Here is an 18,063-nt window from a genome sequence, read left to right on the forward strand (position 1 = left end):
TATATAATGCTAAAATAACAGGTCGGCAAATTAAAATGTTTTTATTTAGCATTTGATTTACATGTTATCAAATATGTAAATATTTAGTTCTCTGTAAACTAAACACCTGGGTGATAAATTATTTACATCTAATAAAGATGCTTTAATGTTGTATCACATGGGCTATATATTATCTAATCCCAATCCTAAACCACTATCATTTAAAAATTTAATGGAAATGAATTGGATATGAAAACAGTTCAATCTATGTTATAAAATAAAACTATAATAGACAAAATAGTACTCTCAAAGATTATGTTTAATATTATCCCAAACAGGCAAATAAAATACATGTGTTTAGTGATTTACAAAACAGGTCCTTTAAAGTAAATTTAGAACAAATAAAATCAATGGTTTATCCACAAAGTATTTTAAAAAGGTCAGTGTTAGAGATCATTACATTTCTAACACTGAACTTAGAATGGGGTTTAAATGAATTTATTTTCTCCTCTTATGCAAATCGATATCTCTGTGGAGGGAGGGGTGATAGAAGAAAAAACAGCACAGTGCATGCGTGTGTATGTGATGTGTGCATGTGTCTGCTTTAACTGAAAAACTAACAAACTGATTAAATAACACTCCCATTGGTTAAAGGAATAGAATGATCTTGAGCAGGTAAAATGTTGGCTTTTATCGAAAGTGAGAAACAGGACTGTTGGCCCTGCATTTCTGATTCCTGAGCCCACCAATTTTTCTTTGCCTGCCCACAGAACAGAAAGCCATATAGTATTCTGGCAGAACAGAACATGAAAGATTAACCTTCTCCTTCCACTTGAACCAATTTTCACAAATGGAATCTAGTGAAAACACACACACACACACACACACGGCTCCCCAAATGCACATTGAAAAGTAATCCATTTTTCACTCATCAGATAACAACACTTAATGATTGGGTAACCCAGCTTCACTTCCCTGTGGCCTTAATGAAAAGGCCAGTTCATTCCATTAGGAAATCAGTGAGATGAATCGTAATGAAAAACTGTGAAATTCTGCCAGGATTTAGCAAAGGCCATGAATAGCTCAGCTTAAAAGTTGAATTTCTTGTTTTCCTTCCTGTGTGGCTCTCTTTGAAAAGACAAGAAAATGGTACATTTGGTCTTCGGAAAATCCATCACAGAGTACGAGGCACTGCCAACTGGTTAGGTTCATCCTAGGTAAACAAAACCGTTGGAGGCATTAGGAATACAATGACCAGAGGACACATTTGAAAACAAAGACAAAGTAGCATGTTGAGATTTTCTTGCTATTGTAGTAGAGAAGAGATCCTATTTCATAGAAAATAGCACCTGCAGGCCTCAGAGTCCTGGCACATTAAAGTGTTTGGTGCCTCGTGTGCTTGTCACCCATGTGTTCTTTTCTGCCAGCACACTGCCCACAGGGAGTTATACCGTTAGTTCCACTATAACGTGACACAGTGGTTCTCAGACTCACCATACTATGCATGATCTGCAATAAAAATCACAGGACTTTCAACAAAATAGAATTGGAAGCATAACACTCAAAAATGTTACCAGAAGTACATTTTTTAAAAAGATAAGATGGGTTCCAGGGACAGAACCCATGAACTGATCTTGGCTAAGCATGGTGGCTCACACCTGTAATCCCAGCACTTTGAGAGGCTGAGGGGGGAGGATCACTTGAGGCCAGGAGTTTGAGACCAGCCTGGGCAACACAGTGAGTCCCCATCTCTACAAAACATAAAAGATTTAACTGGGCCTGGTGGTGCCTGTGGTCCCAGCTGCTTGAGAGGATGAAGTGGGAGGATCCCTTGAGCCCAGGAGCTTGAGGCTGTAGTGAGCGAAGATCTTATCACTGCACTCTAGCTTGGGGAACACAGTGAGACTTCCTCTTAAAAAATTCAAAATAAAATAATAAATAATAAAAAATAAGAACCCAATGAAAAGGGTAGCATAGTTTTGCACATGCTCATTGTTGAGAAATGCATAGCTACTATAATAAATATGACATTTTGCCTTGAAAAACCTGAAGTTTACTCATGGAAGTGGGCACTGGAAGAAACGTTTGCTGTTTTTGAGTTATTGCGAAGTTGTCTGAAATCTGATGGAAACTTGTAAAACCAGGATGGGTGAGCTTATACCACACTGTGAACTGAGGTGGCTGGGAGATGATTGATTTTCTGCGTGTATTCTTACATAGATCAATTGAGCTGGGTGCAGATTTTATTGCATTTACCTAGTGTTTCTCAGAGGCAAAATTTCACATTGGCACATAGAAAGTTGGCTCAAATTTTATGCTATGCTCAAGCAGACACATGTTCAAATTGTTCCCTCATATGTCAAGTGAATTGGAAGTAATCTGAATTTTAAAAACAAGTCGTACAGTATAATTGACCCTTTATTCTAGGATTATAACTATTTAATACCTAAACAGTCAAATGAAGGGTGAAACTTTTAACTCCATGGAGATTGTCAAAAACCTGTTTGGTGTTTTGCAGACATACAAGTAATTCCACTTTTATATTTTCCACCTTTCCACAATAATACTGTATATATGGTAGTCAAAGAAGTTGTTCGAGAGCTTCTTTTATTCTTATACATGGAGTGCCTTACTGACTAGATTATGTTATCCTTCCAACTCATCTTCCATCTTTTATCCTAGGCTTCAATTTTTAATTCTGCTATTTGTTTCAGATCTCAGTTACAGCATTCTAGAGCATATCAGCTCACCACTGTTACACTCCAGGAAATTTATCTTACCCTTGAAACATTCTTTCCTTTTTGTTCATCTAAAGTTAGATGTTGTTGTTGTGGTGGTGGTTCTTGTGTTTTGGGCTTTTTTTCCTCAATTCTGTGGCACTAGCTCACTTACATAAAACACCCAAAGTAAATGCTTTTCAATATATCGCATCTGGTTTTTCAGCAATGTGCAGATTTAGAATCTTCTCTGTCTAGGAATCTCACTTTTCCTGAGTATTTTACAAGGATCCAATGTGTATATAAAATAACAGGAACACCCACACCATACTTGGCCTCTTTTTCATCATGTTTTTAATGCTAACCAAAGAAAACAACTTATAAAACATGCACACATGTATGTATACTATAGATCTTCTTGTAAACATCCGTTCTATGATAAAATTGATTCCTGAGGAATTGGCTAAGATAACCAGTACCAAAGTTCATTTTCAAAACTTCCTGTGTCCCTGAAAATGTTTTGTGTTAATGATATGCATTAGTTTTATAGCCACTTAAGAATATCTCTTTTATGTCAAAGCAGAAACAGAGAGCCAAGATTAAAACAAGGAGAAAATCCCAACACCTCTATAGAATCAAACGAACATCGACTTTTGAAAATAAAAGCAGAGTTTTGAAAGACCCACTAATAGATTCAATCTCTTGATATTTTATCCCAAGGTCTACAGACAGAAAGCAACGGGAAGCTGTACCATCCAGGGACAGAACCCATGAACTGATCTGGACAGGATGATAGATGAGGAACAGGGGAAAAAGTCAGGGCTAGGATCTCTCTCTCACACACACAGACACACACAAAAACAGAGGAAACAAATTCTCAATGTTAATAAACTTCCCAAACAAGATTACTTTGCCATTTTTAAAAAAGAAAATAAGGCTGGGTGGGGTGGCTCACGCCTGTAATCCCAACACTTTGGGAGGCCGAGGAGGCAGGATTACCTGAGATCGGGAGTTCAAGACCAGTCTAACCAACATGGAGAAACCCTGTCTCTATTAAAAATGCAAAATTAGCTGGGTGTGGTGGCACATGCCTGTAATCCCAGCTACTCGGGAGGGAGGCTAAGGCAGGAGAATCACTTGAACCCGGGAGGAGGAGGTTGCGGTGAGCCGAGATCGCGCCATTGCACTCCAGCCTGAGCAAAAAGAGCGACATTCCATCTCAAAAAAAAGAAAAGAAAAGAAAAAACATTAGAGAACTTTTAAAACTTCACAACATTTAGGAATTTTTTTAAAAACATATGAATCAGTACATATCTATCTATCAACCACCCCTGGTCTTTCCTGGGGAACTTTGCTTGTCCTGCCAAATGAGTATAGCATGTAAGTGTGATATTTGCTTTCTAGAATTAAAAGGAAATCGGTATATGTTTCATGCAGGGAGACAAGATTTCTTTTTTTAAAATTATTATTATTATACTTTAAGTTTTAGGGTACATGTGCACAACGTGCAGGTTTGTTACATATGTATACATGTGCCATGTTGGTGTGCTGCACCCATTAACTCGTCATTTAGCACTAGGTGTATCTCCTAATGCTATCCCTCCCCCCTCCCCCCACCCCACAACAGTCCCCAGAGTGTGATGTTCCCCTTCCTGTGTCCATGTGTTCTCATTGTTCAATTCCCACCTATGAGCGAGAACATGCGGCGTTTGGTTTTTTGTCCTTACTGTAGTTTTCTGAGAATGATGGTTTCCAGCTTCATCCATGTCCCTACAAAGGACATGAACTCATCCTTTTTTATGGCTGCATAGTATTCCATGGTGTATATGTGCCACATTTTCTTAATCCAGTCTATCATTGTTGGACATTTGGATTGGTTCCAAGTCTTTACTATTGTGAATAGTGCTGCAATCAACATACGTGTGCATGTGTCTTTATAGCAGCATGATTTATAATCCTTTGGGTATATACCCAGCAATGGGATGGCTGGGTCAAATGGTGTTTCTAGTTCTAGATACAGGGAGACAAGATTTCCTTGATGTCTTACCTATATTCTTTGAAGACAAATGTTTCCATTCCCTTTATGAAAGCAATATATTTTGCTTTGTCAGAATGACACAATTCAGTTTCATAAACCATAGATGGCTAGAGAGTCACTTTTCTTTTTTTCTTGAGTACTAGAAATGATTAAAACCAGAAATTTGATTGTTGAGTAACTATTCCAAATCTCCCAAGATTGCTCATGAGCTTTCTAAAGTTTTAGGCAGACAAGGGGAAAATATATATATATATATATTATATATAAATCAGATTCTTTTTAAAATGGGAATTCAAATTACCAATGCCCTTATTGGGTTCCTGTTGTCATATGCTACATAAGAGACTTTGTCTCATATAATTGTAATTACCAACATAACCAAACTATTAGAGCACTGCATCATGGCAGGCCTGTAATATAGCCTAAGGTGATTTATAAAAAAAAAGAAAGAGAGAAAGAGAGAGAAAGAAAGAAAAGGAAGGAAGGAAGGAGGAAAGAAAGAAAGAAAGAGAAAGAAAGAAAGAAAAGGAAGGAAGGAGGAAAGAAAGAAAGAAAAAGAAAGATAGAGAAAGAAAGAAAAGAAAAGAGAAAGAGAAAGAAAAGAAAGAGAAAGAAAGAAAAGACAGCAAGTGAGCTACAGATAAATGAGCTATAGGGATTCCAGAGGCAGAAACTTTGAATTGTATGGTGTATTCGATTTGGCAGCCTGGTCTGAAGCCCACTCATTTGGCCCAGCTCAGATATCAGTAATTGGAGGAGAGCAAAAAACAGTGTAATCAGCCCAAAGTACTCATGTCTCATCAGTTCTAAGCTTGTGACAGGTGACATGTCAATAGATCCTTGGGACAGAAGGGGCAAGAAATAAGAAGAGACTAGTGGTGAGAAAAACCAACTGAAACTCCTAAATATAAGTGCAAGTTGTTTGAGTAAAAAAGGGGAAAAAAAAGAAAGAGCATACAACTGTTGAAGGTATTTATATTCAGTAGTTCTTATTTCTACTTTAATAGTTTCTTTTTATTTGTTTAATTAGACATGCGTGTTGTTGCTAATCACTAATTTTCCCACTCCTCATGCTCAGCTTCAGCATCTAATCCACAAGGTCTACCTCTACTGAGTTCTTGGTTGGATACTGTGACCTCAAATGATTTGCTTATTGCTACCACCTAAAACCTGCTGATGCTCCACCTACAGCTGGGCATGGTGGTGCAAGCCTGTAATCCCAGCACTTTGAGAGACCAAGGTGGGAGGATTGCTATAGCTCAGGAGTTCAGGACCAGCATAGGCAACATAGCAAGACCTCATCTCTACTATTTTTTTTCTTTTTTTTTTTTTTTTTTTTTTTTTTGAGACAGGATCTCTGTTGGTCAGGCTGAAGTGCAGAGGCATGATCATAGCTCACAGCTCACTGCAGCTTCAGCCTCCTAGGCTCAGGTAATCCTCCCAGCTTAGCCTCCCATCTACTAAAATTTCTTTTTCACTCCTTTAATTCTTTTTTTTTTTTTTTTTGAGACAGAGTGTCACTCTGTTGCCCAGGCTGGAGGGCAGTGGCACAATCTTGGCTCACTGCAAGCTCCGCCACACTGGTTCATGCCATTCTTCTGCCTCAGCCTCCCAAGTAGCTGGGACTACAGGTGCCCGCCACCATGCCCGGCTAATTTTTTGCATTTTTAGTAGAGACAGGGTTTCACCATGTTAGCCAGGATGGTCTCGATCTCCTGAACTCATGATCTCCCCGCCTCAGACTCTCAAAGTGCTGGGACTACAGGCTTGAGCCACTGCGCCCAGCCTACTAAAAATTTTTAAAATGAGCTGGGCTTGGTAGCACATACCTGTAGTCCCAGCTACTCAAAAGGCTGATGCTGCAGGATCACTTGAGCCTGGGAGATAGAGGCTACAGTGAGCTATGATCGCATCACAGCACTTCAGCCTGGGTGACAGAGTGAGACTCTGTAGAAAAAAAAAAAAAAAAGAAAGAAAGAAAGAAAAAAAAGAAAGGAATAAATTTCTAGTCTATTTTTTTCACCAAATTTTGGGTCAGTGCCTCACTTCCAATTAGGTCAGTCCCATAGCCAGCCTATCATTGGCTTTCTGTACTTTCATATGGGCCTGTTGGGGGAAAACAAAATTTCAGCGTGGTTGGGGAACACAGATTGAGTGCCTGATACATAGCCAGTCCTTTAAATAGATCAATATATTCATTGATATGAAAATCAGTGTATTAATGAATTTGTCAAAACCAAACTGTTGAATCATCTGAACATGCTTGCGTTTATGAAAGCACCAAATCCGTGCATCATGACGTAACAGGAAACAAACTGCTACCATTTCCCCCAAATTAATCAGAAATTGACAAAACAGCTTCACTGATAACCATTTTCCTTGCCTGTCTCTGTGGAGAAGACAATGTGTAGAGGGAACCAGGCATTTCGCCTCTGGGGCACATAATTATATGTGATGATGATTCATTCTACCTGAAACATGGACTGAACCTTCCCATCATCCAGTCAGTTGTACTAGGACAAAATTAAAATATGAAAATGATGGTATACAATTTGTTTTGTAAAATATAAACATATAACTCTTGTGGGGATCTTTTAAGAAACAAAAGGTAATCTGGATAATGTTATTAAATCTCATCAATCAGTTGACACTTGTGTGTTTTAGAGCGTATCTAAATAAGATGGTTACCATGAGAAAACGGTAGGTCCTTATTAAATAAAATAAAATTGAACTGGATAATATTGAGAAGAAGTCACAAATTGATTACATACTTTGACAACACCATCTTAAAATGGAGAGATCTAGCCTGTGGTCTCATCTTTGCCACTTACTCATCTGTGACCTTGAAATGCCATTTAACTTCCCTTAGTCTCAATTGTTCATGTGTAAAATTAAGATGATTAAGTCAAACCTAAGATTCTTTTCAGCCTAGAAATTCTATGATTTTTGATAGGTCCCTGTTCTGTTTCTATAATTTATTTGCAATTTGTCTACAGGATTAAGTTAGAAATTTAGACACCTCCCCTCTTTCCTTTGCCTTTTTTAAAACATACAACCCAATTATCTATCATATGATTCCTAGTTTTTGGATTTGAATGAAATAAGCAAATTATTTTACCTTAAACACGACTTTAAATTTTACTTCTGATTTCAGTAATATTGCTGGCCCGTGATATGCTAATCAGCCCTGCCTCTGATAATGGTGCTACAAATCCGCGCCTTGTTCAGGCACAGAATTTTTCTCTCCAACCAATAGTGATGAAGTGAGTTCAGAATGTTTTGGGTTTGAGTACAAGCAATTTTGCATAGAGTATGTAATCTATATATGGAGCCTGCTCCCTTATTTCCTCCCAGGGTGGAATTGGATGGTGATGGTGGTATTCAGAGCTATGGAAAATGAGTGTTGCTATAAAAAAAAAAAATAGAGGAGGAAACTGTCATAGAAATGCATCTTTCCTGGCACCTGGATCATGCTCATTTTTGTTTGTAACCCTTTTGTTGGGTTTATCAGTGGACAAAGAAAGGTTGTTCCAACCAACCAGATGGCAAATCATAAGCTCAGTGAAACCTGAGAGCTGTTTGAACGAGTGCCACATGCACCAAAGAGGCAGTGCCAAAAACAGATGGAAATTCCTCAAACCACATCTATGTGTTAGACGGGGTTATGTGTGTGTGTGTATATATATATATATATATATATATATATATATATATATAGTCTTCCATCCAACTTCCAGAAAGCAGCACTTGCTCTGTCTGTACAAGGTATTAGTATCTCTGTACTTCAAACCAGTCTCAGTGGGACTCAAAGATGAATAGGACAGAGTTACTAAACCACAGAATTGCTAAAGTGTCACCTTCATCTTCTTTCTTGCCTTTATTGGTAAGATGGGGTACCCACTCTCTAGGAAGCAGAGTACTCTTCCCCAGTGATAATTCTAACAATTACACTAATTCTTCCTAATAATGCTAAGTGTAACATGAATTCACCATCAAGCCTAGTAAAACAAGGAAAATAATAATAATCCTGTCATCATTCTTTTGTCACTTTAGTTAAATGACCATTCAGAAGTAATGAACCTTCTCATAATATATTTGGGTTGTCTTTGTCCTGGGTATTCTTAAGGAAAAGCTTATTTCATGACAAGGAAATAGAAACTAGGTTTGTTCTGCAGGTCTATTTTTTCCTGAAATAGATACAAAAACAGTACTGCCACTTAGTTAAAAGAGAGTCAGCGGGAGAAAATTCCACAAGGAAACTATCATGTTAAGCTATTAATAGCAGCTACGTAGCATTTGCTAAGTGTCAGGCAGTGTGCTATGTGCCTTACATGTTATTTTGTTTAATCCTTCTAACCTTCCTTGCGAGTAAATACAAAATCATCACTCCCACTTTCCAAATACAAATATTAGCCTGAAAAAGTTAACCTCAAAGTCATACAGCTGGTAAAGGTGCCAGGTTCTCTTCATCAGTGTTCTCCCTCCCACTTCCATCCTTTTGCTTGTGGTACCTGGGGCAGACTAGAAATGACCCTGTTGGTGTCCTTAATCTAAGTAAGAAATGTACTCTGGAATTAAATTTTTTTTTAGGTGTTCTGCAGGGAGGAAAATGCACATTGGCAGAGCCCAGCTATTGACTGAATGTTAATTTCCTAGGTGTTGCAATTATTTCGAAAGGAAGTAGGAAGCAACAGGAGCCAAACTTCCTTTAAGTCTCATCTTCACCATGAGTGGGCCAATGTGTTGCGTTAGTCATTTTTCTTCCTTCAACTCTCACCATTTCGTTAAAAACCTTTCTTTGCCTCTGAGTGTTGGAACAGGGCTTACGTTGTCACCAAAGTAATCTGCAAGGTTGTCGTGAGAAAACACTAAGCTCTCTTGAAATAAGCACGCTTACTGGAGGTCACACAGGGCACTTCATTCACTTCCTGGAACAACTTTGAGCCATTGAAGCTGATACTGATCTGCAAGTGCCTGGATGTTCTGAACACCCAAACCGCAGTATCATTGTAAAAAAAGAAAGTCACGAACTGGTTCTATGGGATTACCCTAATGGCACTTTCATTTCACACTATAAAGAACAGGTTGAAATTTAAGAACTCGAGAAGATCTCAGTAAAGACAAAGAATTATAAGGTTGGAAAGGGATGTTCATTCTCCCTTCAAAATCTGCAGGAAAAGTTGCCCAGCTTCATTTGTTCGTTAACTATATTTTAATGTTAACAATTCTGTATAGTGACTTCCCCAGAGGGTTACTTCCAGTTAAACAATGTCAGTTATAAATTTTAAATCTCACGAGACTGTTTACTTTAGCATTCAATTACCCAAGCTATGTTACTTTATTTTTTTTAATTTTTATTCATTTATTTATATATTTTTTGAGATGGAGTCTCGCTCTGTCGCCCAGGCTGGAGTGCAGCGGAAGGATCTCGGCTCACTGCAAGCTCCGCCTCCTGGGTTCACGCCATCCTCCTGCCTCAGCCTCCTGAGTAGCTGGGACTACAGGCGCTCGCCACCACGCCTGGCTCATTTTTTGTATTTTTAGTAGAGACGGGGTTTCACCATGTTAGCCAGGATGGTCTTGATCTCCTGACCTCGTGATCTGCCCCCCTCAGCCTCACAAAGTGCTGGGATTACAGGCGTGAGCCACCGTGCCTGGCTATGTTATTGAACTCATGGGTAAAATGACCAAATTTCATGGGGAAAAAAATCAGGATTTATGGTGCAGGCAAATATGTTTCTGATTTATGAGTTCATTTCCAAATAAACCACATTTAATTATCCCTTTGATTAACTGATTTTGTTAAAAAAAAATGAGGGAATATAGGCAAACTGCCATAGAAAACCTGATTTCATGGTAGTGGGGCATCTTTCCTAAGCATGAAACAAAAATAACTGTCACCATTTTGAAAAACCTTAAAGGCTTGGCAACCTCAATATTCTACTATTTTTATTTATTAAAAAAATTTTTTAATTTATCAATTTTTTTCAAGACAGTTTTGCTCTTGTTGCCCAGGCTGGAATGCAGTGGTGCAATGTCAGCTCACTGCAACCTCCGCCTCCCAGGTTCAAGCGATTCTCCTGCCTCAGCCTCCCGAGTAGCTGGGATTACAGGCATGTGCCACCAGGTCTGGCTAATTTTGTATGTTTTAGTAAAGACGGAGTTTCACCATGTTGGTCGGGCTAGTCTCGAACTCCTGACCTCAGGCAATCCACACACCTCTGGCTCCCAAAGTGCTGTGATTACAAGGATGAGCCACCATGCCCAGCTATTATCCTACTATTTTTAAAAGGAAGAAAGAAAAGAAGAAAATAAGGAAAGGAGGAAGGGAGAAAGGAAGGAAAGAAAGAAGGAAGGAAAGAAGAGAAAGAAGGAAAAAAAGTTACTTATCACCTTGAAAGTTAGAAATACATTAACATTTACATTTCAAGTGAAAGTAATTGAGTTAAAAGATGTGATAATATTTTTAACATTAGCTACTAGTTACAATATTTTGAAACTCATGCAAGTTTGCTTTGAAAACACAAAGGATTCTCGTGTATTAACCCATTAACACACATAAGTCCACTTAGAATTTTTGTTTCAAATTCTGTCTATATAATCTATTTTCTGTTATTCAGGATTATCAGTGTGGAATGTTAAAAGCCAAAGAATTAGATTTTAGAATTAGAGTTAGAATTTTGTCACATTTAGTAGGCATAATCCAGTGTAATCCAGTTTCACTCCAAATTCTTTTCAATTTTGTCCTCCACTTTCTTGCAGTACTTTGGTCCATGGAATTTCAGGAAGGTGGGTTTTCACAAATCATCAGGAGGGAGAAAAAGCCTGGAGGACCAAGAGAATGAAATCTGCTCTATCCTAGAAAAACTGTCCTCTTTCTCTTTTTCTTTCTTGTCTTTATCTTCTCCTGGCCCAGTGATCCCTTCTAAATTTCCCAAAAGTCTGGCTGAGGTCTAGATAGAATTGCAAAATACACACACACAACAGTGGTCAGTGAGGTGGGAATGTCCACACCTTAAACCTTACAATAATCATTTATAATAAGAATAGATACTTACAGATTTGAAAGAAAGGTTGTTTTTAAACTGTTGAGTCATTTCCAGAAGTCAGACTTTATTTCTTCTTACTTCTACATCACTGAATTAATTTAATCTACCTGAGACCAGAACTCATGAAGATTCGAGGTCTGTAGTCTCACACCACCTACTGTTCTCTGGTTTTACGTTTCCAAGGCTCAGCTGCTCCACCCTGCTCCAGTCTTAGTTCAAATGAAAGGTTAGTCAGAGGGGCTAGAACACATCTGTAGTATGAAAATATTTGGACAAAAATTTGGACAAGGTATTGTGTATCTCTTACATATAGATTAGTTTGTTTGCCTAATTGAAAAAGTCTAAAGCCTGGAATCACTAAATATACTGTACCAGTCACTTACTAGAGACCCAGGCATCTTTCATAAACTCACTCCTGCTTCTTCCCAGGCAAAATGTGCTTCCAGAGCACATTGTTCAGGCTCAAGTATCACATTTGTAACTACAAATTCTGATGATTTATTTGCATATCTCTCTTCCCCCATCATACTATGAACTCCTCAGGGTCCTGTCTTTATCATCTTGGTATCTACCACCCACCCTCCTGTCTCTCTAACCCTTCATGGTAACGGAGAGGAAACAGGTGCTCAATATGTACTTCTTAAATAAATACAAAAGCGAACAAAGGACCTTTGATTGTCCTTCCTGTGAATTAATACCTTGTTCTTAAGACAAAATTGGGCATATGTTGTTATTTTGCAACTACAGCTGGCCCTGTGTATCCATGGGTTGTGCATGCATAGATTCAACCAACCTCAGAGCAAACATATTAAAACAAAATAAAATAAAAACAAATGAAAATACAACAAAATAATACAAATGAAAAACAACACAGTATAACATCTATTTATATAGCATTTCCATTGTAAATAATCCAGAGATGATTTAAAAAAAAGTGGGAGGATGTGTGTAGGCTATATGTAAGTAATATGCCATTTTATGGGTGACTTGGATCCTGAAATTTTAAAGTCACCAAGGGCCCTGGAACCAATCTTCCATAGATACCAAGAGATGACTATGTCCTTTCTCAGAAAGTGGGCAGGCATCGTGAGATATAAATTTCTTCCTCAGTCTGATTCTGTTTAATCTTTTTACTATGCTGTGAAGACAAAGCTATAAGCTTCTCATTTGCTGAAAGCAAGCCTGCTTTCCTCTGACTGCATTTTGCAGCCTGCCCTCAGCTCTTCAATCACTCCCATCACACAAAAACACAACCTCATACTTCGGCATGGTTACATCACTGCAAGAGAATCCACATTTTTCCAGTCTGTTAAAAATGACATTTATTCTTTGTTGATTCTATTCAAGATTAATATGCTTTGAAGGCCTACTGTGTTGCTCTTGGGACTCAGAAAAATAAAATGACATCTCAATCAATGGTTGGTTGTGGTGATTAGATACCTTCCAAGACTTTAAAATAATTAAATGAACACCAACTTTTCTTCAGAATCCTGGCTGATATATCTTAAATAAAGTTTCCTCTTGCAGCCATGATTTTGTGGTAGGATTAAAATGATCAAACTGGACAGTCTGAATTTTGAAAATCAATCACTCCTGTTTGTGCAAGAATTCGAAGGAAGGAAAAATGCTGCAGAGATCAGAGGGCTCATGGTAAGAGAGAAAAGTCCACAGATCCAGTTTCAAAGATCCACCCCCCACTATAAGTGTGATATTCAGCAACAAGACACCTGCTTCTGGGGAAGAAACAAGCTTTTAGAGAATCAGCTGAAAAAGAGTAGCAAAGCCCCAAAATTCAATTGCCTTTGCACCTTTAAGGCTTAAGTAACTGAGAGTTTGTAAGTGTCTTTGACAACATTGAGTGGAGGGATATTATGAAGTTGTATTTTCAATTTTCTCCGGTTGCAAAAGAAAATGTAACGGCTGAATCATAAGTCAGGGCTACAGTACTGCTAACAGAGTACGAAAGAAACCTAAAGGGTTTTGCTTCTGTGCATGACCCAGCAATTCCAATAGTGAAAAGTCAGAATGGTAAATTTCCTAACAGCTGAAGCCTCTGGCAGAGTAAAGGCAACACCTGACTGATATAGTATCTTCCTACTGAGGCTCTGCGTTTAAGGAAAAATTTCAAGTATTTTCTCAGGTAAGTGAGTCTCTCAGACTGAGAGAGAGCTATACATCTCAGGACTTTTAACTCCAGAAATATTTTTAAAGGTAAGAAATACTTTTAGAGGTAAGAAATACTTTTAGAGGTTTAAGAGAGGTGGGCTACCTGAGCTGTGTTTCTTATCAGCACAAAAATATCACCAGATCTTCTGCAATATTAAGATGAAAATGTATTAAGATAAAAGATATTATTATCTGAGGGGCATTGGAAGAATCACAGACTCCATCATTTGGTGGCTAGGAATGGTAAATTTACCACCACCACCAACAAAAACAAACAAAACAGCTTTATAGACCTCTCTTACTTGGGTTGGCGTATTATTCTCTGACTGCTTAAATGCTAATACATTCATCTTTTTAAAATCTCTCCTGTAAAGTTCATCTGTAACAGAAGGGATAAATGTAACACGGTGAGTCTTCAGCATTCCTGGTAAACGCTAAGGGTTGATACTGATTAGAAACTTACCAAAAATTATGGGAAGAGTCTTTTGATGAAATAAAATTTGAGCTTTTAATTCAAATAAATTTAGCTTGTAAATTAAGAATAATTGGGACTGACTTTAAGGTTTTTAGGTGGAACTTCAGGTCATGTTTCTGTTGATTTAACAAATGACATACAAACTCTTATTTTTCAAATACATTTTCCCTCCTGGGTCTCTAGCTCTTTAAGAATTAACTGTTTTAAATGATCTAGTCTTCATACTTGCAGACAGAGACTTAGCTCTAATAATATGATTAATTAGTTTCTCTATCAGATAATAACATGAAAAATATTAGAATCAGGAAATAAACTCCAAAGACTAATAATTTAAAGATATAATCAGATATATACTATATAAAATAATCCTGTCATTAAATGTACCTCTCGTTTTAAAACATAATAAAATGTGTAGTTTAAAAACCTAAAGTCAGCCCTATGAAACATGTTAGAAGCTTGGAAGTTGCCACAAGTTAAAGTGAAACTGCCTTTGCAAAAAATCACAAGTGAGGAAGTGATGTCGGTGAAACAGATCAGACCTAACTGAGCCCTTCTTCCTTCTAACCTTGAAACTGTGTTTGTTCATTCCGGGGTGTAGGCCGAACTAGCCTTGGGAAGGAATTTATAGTTTAAACTCTGAAATAAACATTTAAAACAGTTAATTCTTAAGAAAAACCCTTTCTTGTCTGGGGACCAGTCTGCCTTGGTAAGACTAATAAATTAGCTACAAGATTAAAAATTACGGTTTAGGGACCATGCAGCTTCTGACTGCAAGAGTCTGAACCTTCCCAAGATTGCTCCTGGGAATAACATCACTATGGTAAAACCTAAGATCAGTGTTTGAGATATTTACAGACCCTGCATTCTGATGTAGCATATGACATCACTCAGATGACACCACTCAGACTGATAATACAGCTCAGCCAGTTCTGCGATCCCACCCAGGAATGTAAGCCAGCAAGAACTCACTTCGACCACCTATGATTTTACCTTCAACCCAACCAATTAGCACTCCTCACTTTCCAAGCCCATACCCGACAAACTATCCTTAAAAACTCTGATCGGGGAGACTGATTTGAGTAATGATAAAACTCCGATCTCCCACACAGCTGACTCTGCTTGAATTACTCTTTCTCCATTGCAATTCCCCTGTCCTGATAAGCTGGCCCTGTCCAGGCAGCAGGCAAGGTGAACCCTTGATTACAAAAGGATGAAGAAACTGAAGAATCAACAACTCTTAGATAGATCAGAGAAGCGAGGGCACAGGGCAAACCACTGCCTCCAAAATTGGATAAGTCAAGAGGTGAATTAAAAAAAAAAAATCACAGCTTATTAGAACAGAAACCTCCAAGGGAACCAGTTTTGAGTAGGAAAACCTGAGCTGTAATTGATGAATTTCTGGAGGTCAGTGTAAACAAGTCTAAGGATTACAAACTCCAGGGAGATCCAGTCCTGGAGTGGGTGGTTGAGGGGAGGAGAGACACACTTTTGAGTTTTGCCTCCAGGAGTTGCACCAAGTTCTCACAGTAAATATTGGCAAAAAAGTTTTAAAAATTAAAAATCCCCTCATGCTTCTGGCAGAGGAAGGGAAAAGGAGGCATTTTGACATACACTGGAGAGCATTCTTGTCTTCTTAATAAGATCTCTCATCAGGAGAAACTAGTTAACTAGTTAACTCGTATACTGGGAGAAAATTTTTGCCAAAGACCTATCTGATAAAGAACTATTATTCAATATATACAAAGAACTCTTAAATCTCAACAATGAGAAAACAAACAATCTTACTGAAAAAATAAGCCAAAGACTTAACAGCCACCTTACCAAAGATATACAGATGGCAAATAAGCATGTGAAAAAATACTCCGTATCGTATGTCATCAGAGAAATGCAAATTTAAGCAATAATCTGATACCACTATATACTTATTAGAATGATCAAAATCCAGAATACTGACATTAAATGCTGGGGAAAATGTGGAGCAACAGGAACTCTGATTTATTGCTGGTGCCAATACAAAATGGTATAGCCACTTTGGCAGACAGATTGATGGTTTCTTATAAAACTAAACATACTCTTACCATATAATCCTGCAATTGAGCCCCTTGGTATTTACCCAAAGGGGATGAAAACTTACGTCACACAAGAATCTGTACTCAAATGTTTACAGTAGCTTTATTGATAATTTCTAAAAATTCAAAGCAACCAAGATGTCCTTCAGTAGGTGAATGGATAAAAAAATCTGTGGTACATCTAGACAATAAAATATTATTAAGCACTAGAAAGAAATGGGCTTTCAAATCATACTAAGAGGTGGAGGAAACTTAAATGCATATTAGTAAGTAAAAGAAACCAATCTGAAAATTCTACATACTGCATGACTCCAACTATATGAGATTTTGGAAAACTGAAGAAAGATCAGTGTTTTCCAGGAGTTAGGGGAAGGGAAGTATGAATAGGCAAAGCACAGGGTATTTTTAAGGCAGTGAAACAACTCCATATGATACTGTAATAATGGATAGATGTCATTATAAATTTGTCCAAACCCATAGAATGTATAACACTAAGTGTGAATCCTAATGTAAACTATGGACTTTGACTGATAGTGATATGTCAGTGTAGGTTCATCAGTTACAGCAAATGTTCCCCTCTGGTAGGGATGTTTGATAACACGAGATGCTATGCATGTTTGAGGGTAGGGGATATACAGGAAATCTGTGTACCTCCCACTTAATTTTGCTACAAACCTAAAATGGTTCTAAAAACTAAAGACCATCCAAAAAAACAAAAACAAAAAACGAATCATTCATGATGGCTTCTCTACTCAAAGGAAAACAGCAAAAGTGTAAAATGTTAGTGTTATATATGAACGTTAAATGCATAGGTTGTCAGAGAGACTTTCAAGTGTCATTTCTTCTCTATGAGCCTCAGTTTCCTCATGTTTTAAGTGTAGAAGTTGGTTCAAAATGATCTTTAATTGCGACATAGCTCAGCCTGACGCAATTAATTATGAAAATGAATACTCAGAAACAAACCTTATTAATATTTATTCCAAAGACAATATTACAGCCACTATACTTCAGACAGAAGCATCTAGACCAAAGCCGATAGCACTAATTTAATACAATAGATAGAAAAGGAAATCTTCTTAAGTAAAAACTTAAGTTTTTACTTACCTACTCACAGGCTTAAAGTTTCTTGCTTCAGCACTTTCTTTAAGTTTCTCTTATTATCTCTGGCTCAGAAAAGTACTCTTCCTACTCTGGTTAATCTCTGTTATCCCCTTTTATCAGAATCTTGGTCTGATGTCCAGTCCAGTTGGTTTCTTAGGACATTTAGATATCTTTGAAATTCTAAAGCTGGTATTATGCTGACATAATGTTCAACAAACATTCTCTCCTTCAGCCAAACCACATTATCACCAAATATTTGGGGAGAAACACACATGAGATAGATGCATTCAAGGAAACAACATCAAAGCATCTATTACTTAATCTTTGTCTTGCCCTGGAGATTCACACCCTTTTTGCCAACACAGGCAGCCTCTGAGCTTCAAGTTGACTTACAAGTTGACAATGTGGATTTTACAGAGTCCAAGATTCAGGAAGAATCACAGACAATGTCTTTCACATCTTGATACCC

General features: G+C 37.7%; 1 long non-coding RNA gene across 1 annotated transcript; it reads right to left on the reverse strand.

Annotated features, from left to right (window-relative positions):
- Positions 1 to 280: 280 nt before the first annotated feature.
- LOC105738938 lies at positions 281 to 17,737 on the reverse strand. Its single transcript, XR_001114781.2, has 3 exons — positions 17,598 to 17,737; positions 6,560 to 6,681; positions 281 to 1,192 (listed from the first exon to the last, which is right to left on the reverse strand). It is a non-coding gene; the product is annotated as an uncharacterized LOC105738938 (long non-coding RNA).
- Positions 17,738 to 18,063: the final 326 nt, after the last annotated feature.

Source organism: Nomascus leucogenys, chromosome 14 (genome assembly GCF_006542625.1).
Source record: "Nomascus leucogenys isolate Asia chromosome 14, Asia_NLE_v1, whole genome shotgun sequence".
In the NCBI taxonomy this organism is placed as follows: domain Eukaryota; kingdom Metazoa; phylum Chordata; class Mammalia; order Primates; family Hylobatidae; genus Nomascus; species Nomascus leucogenys.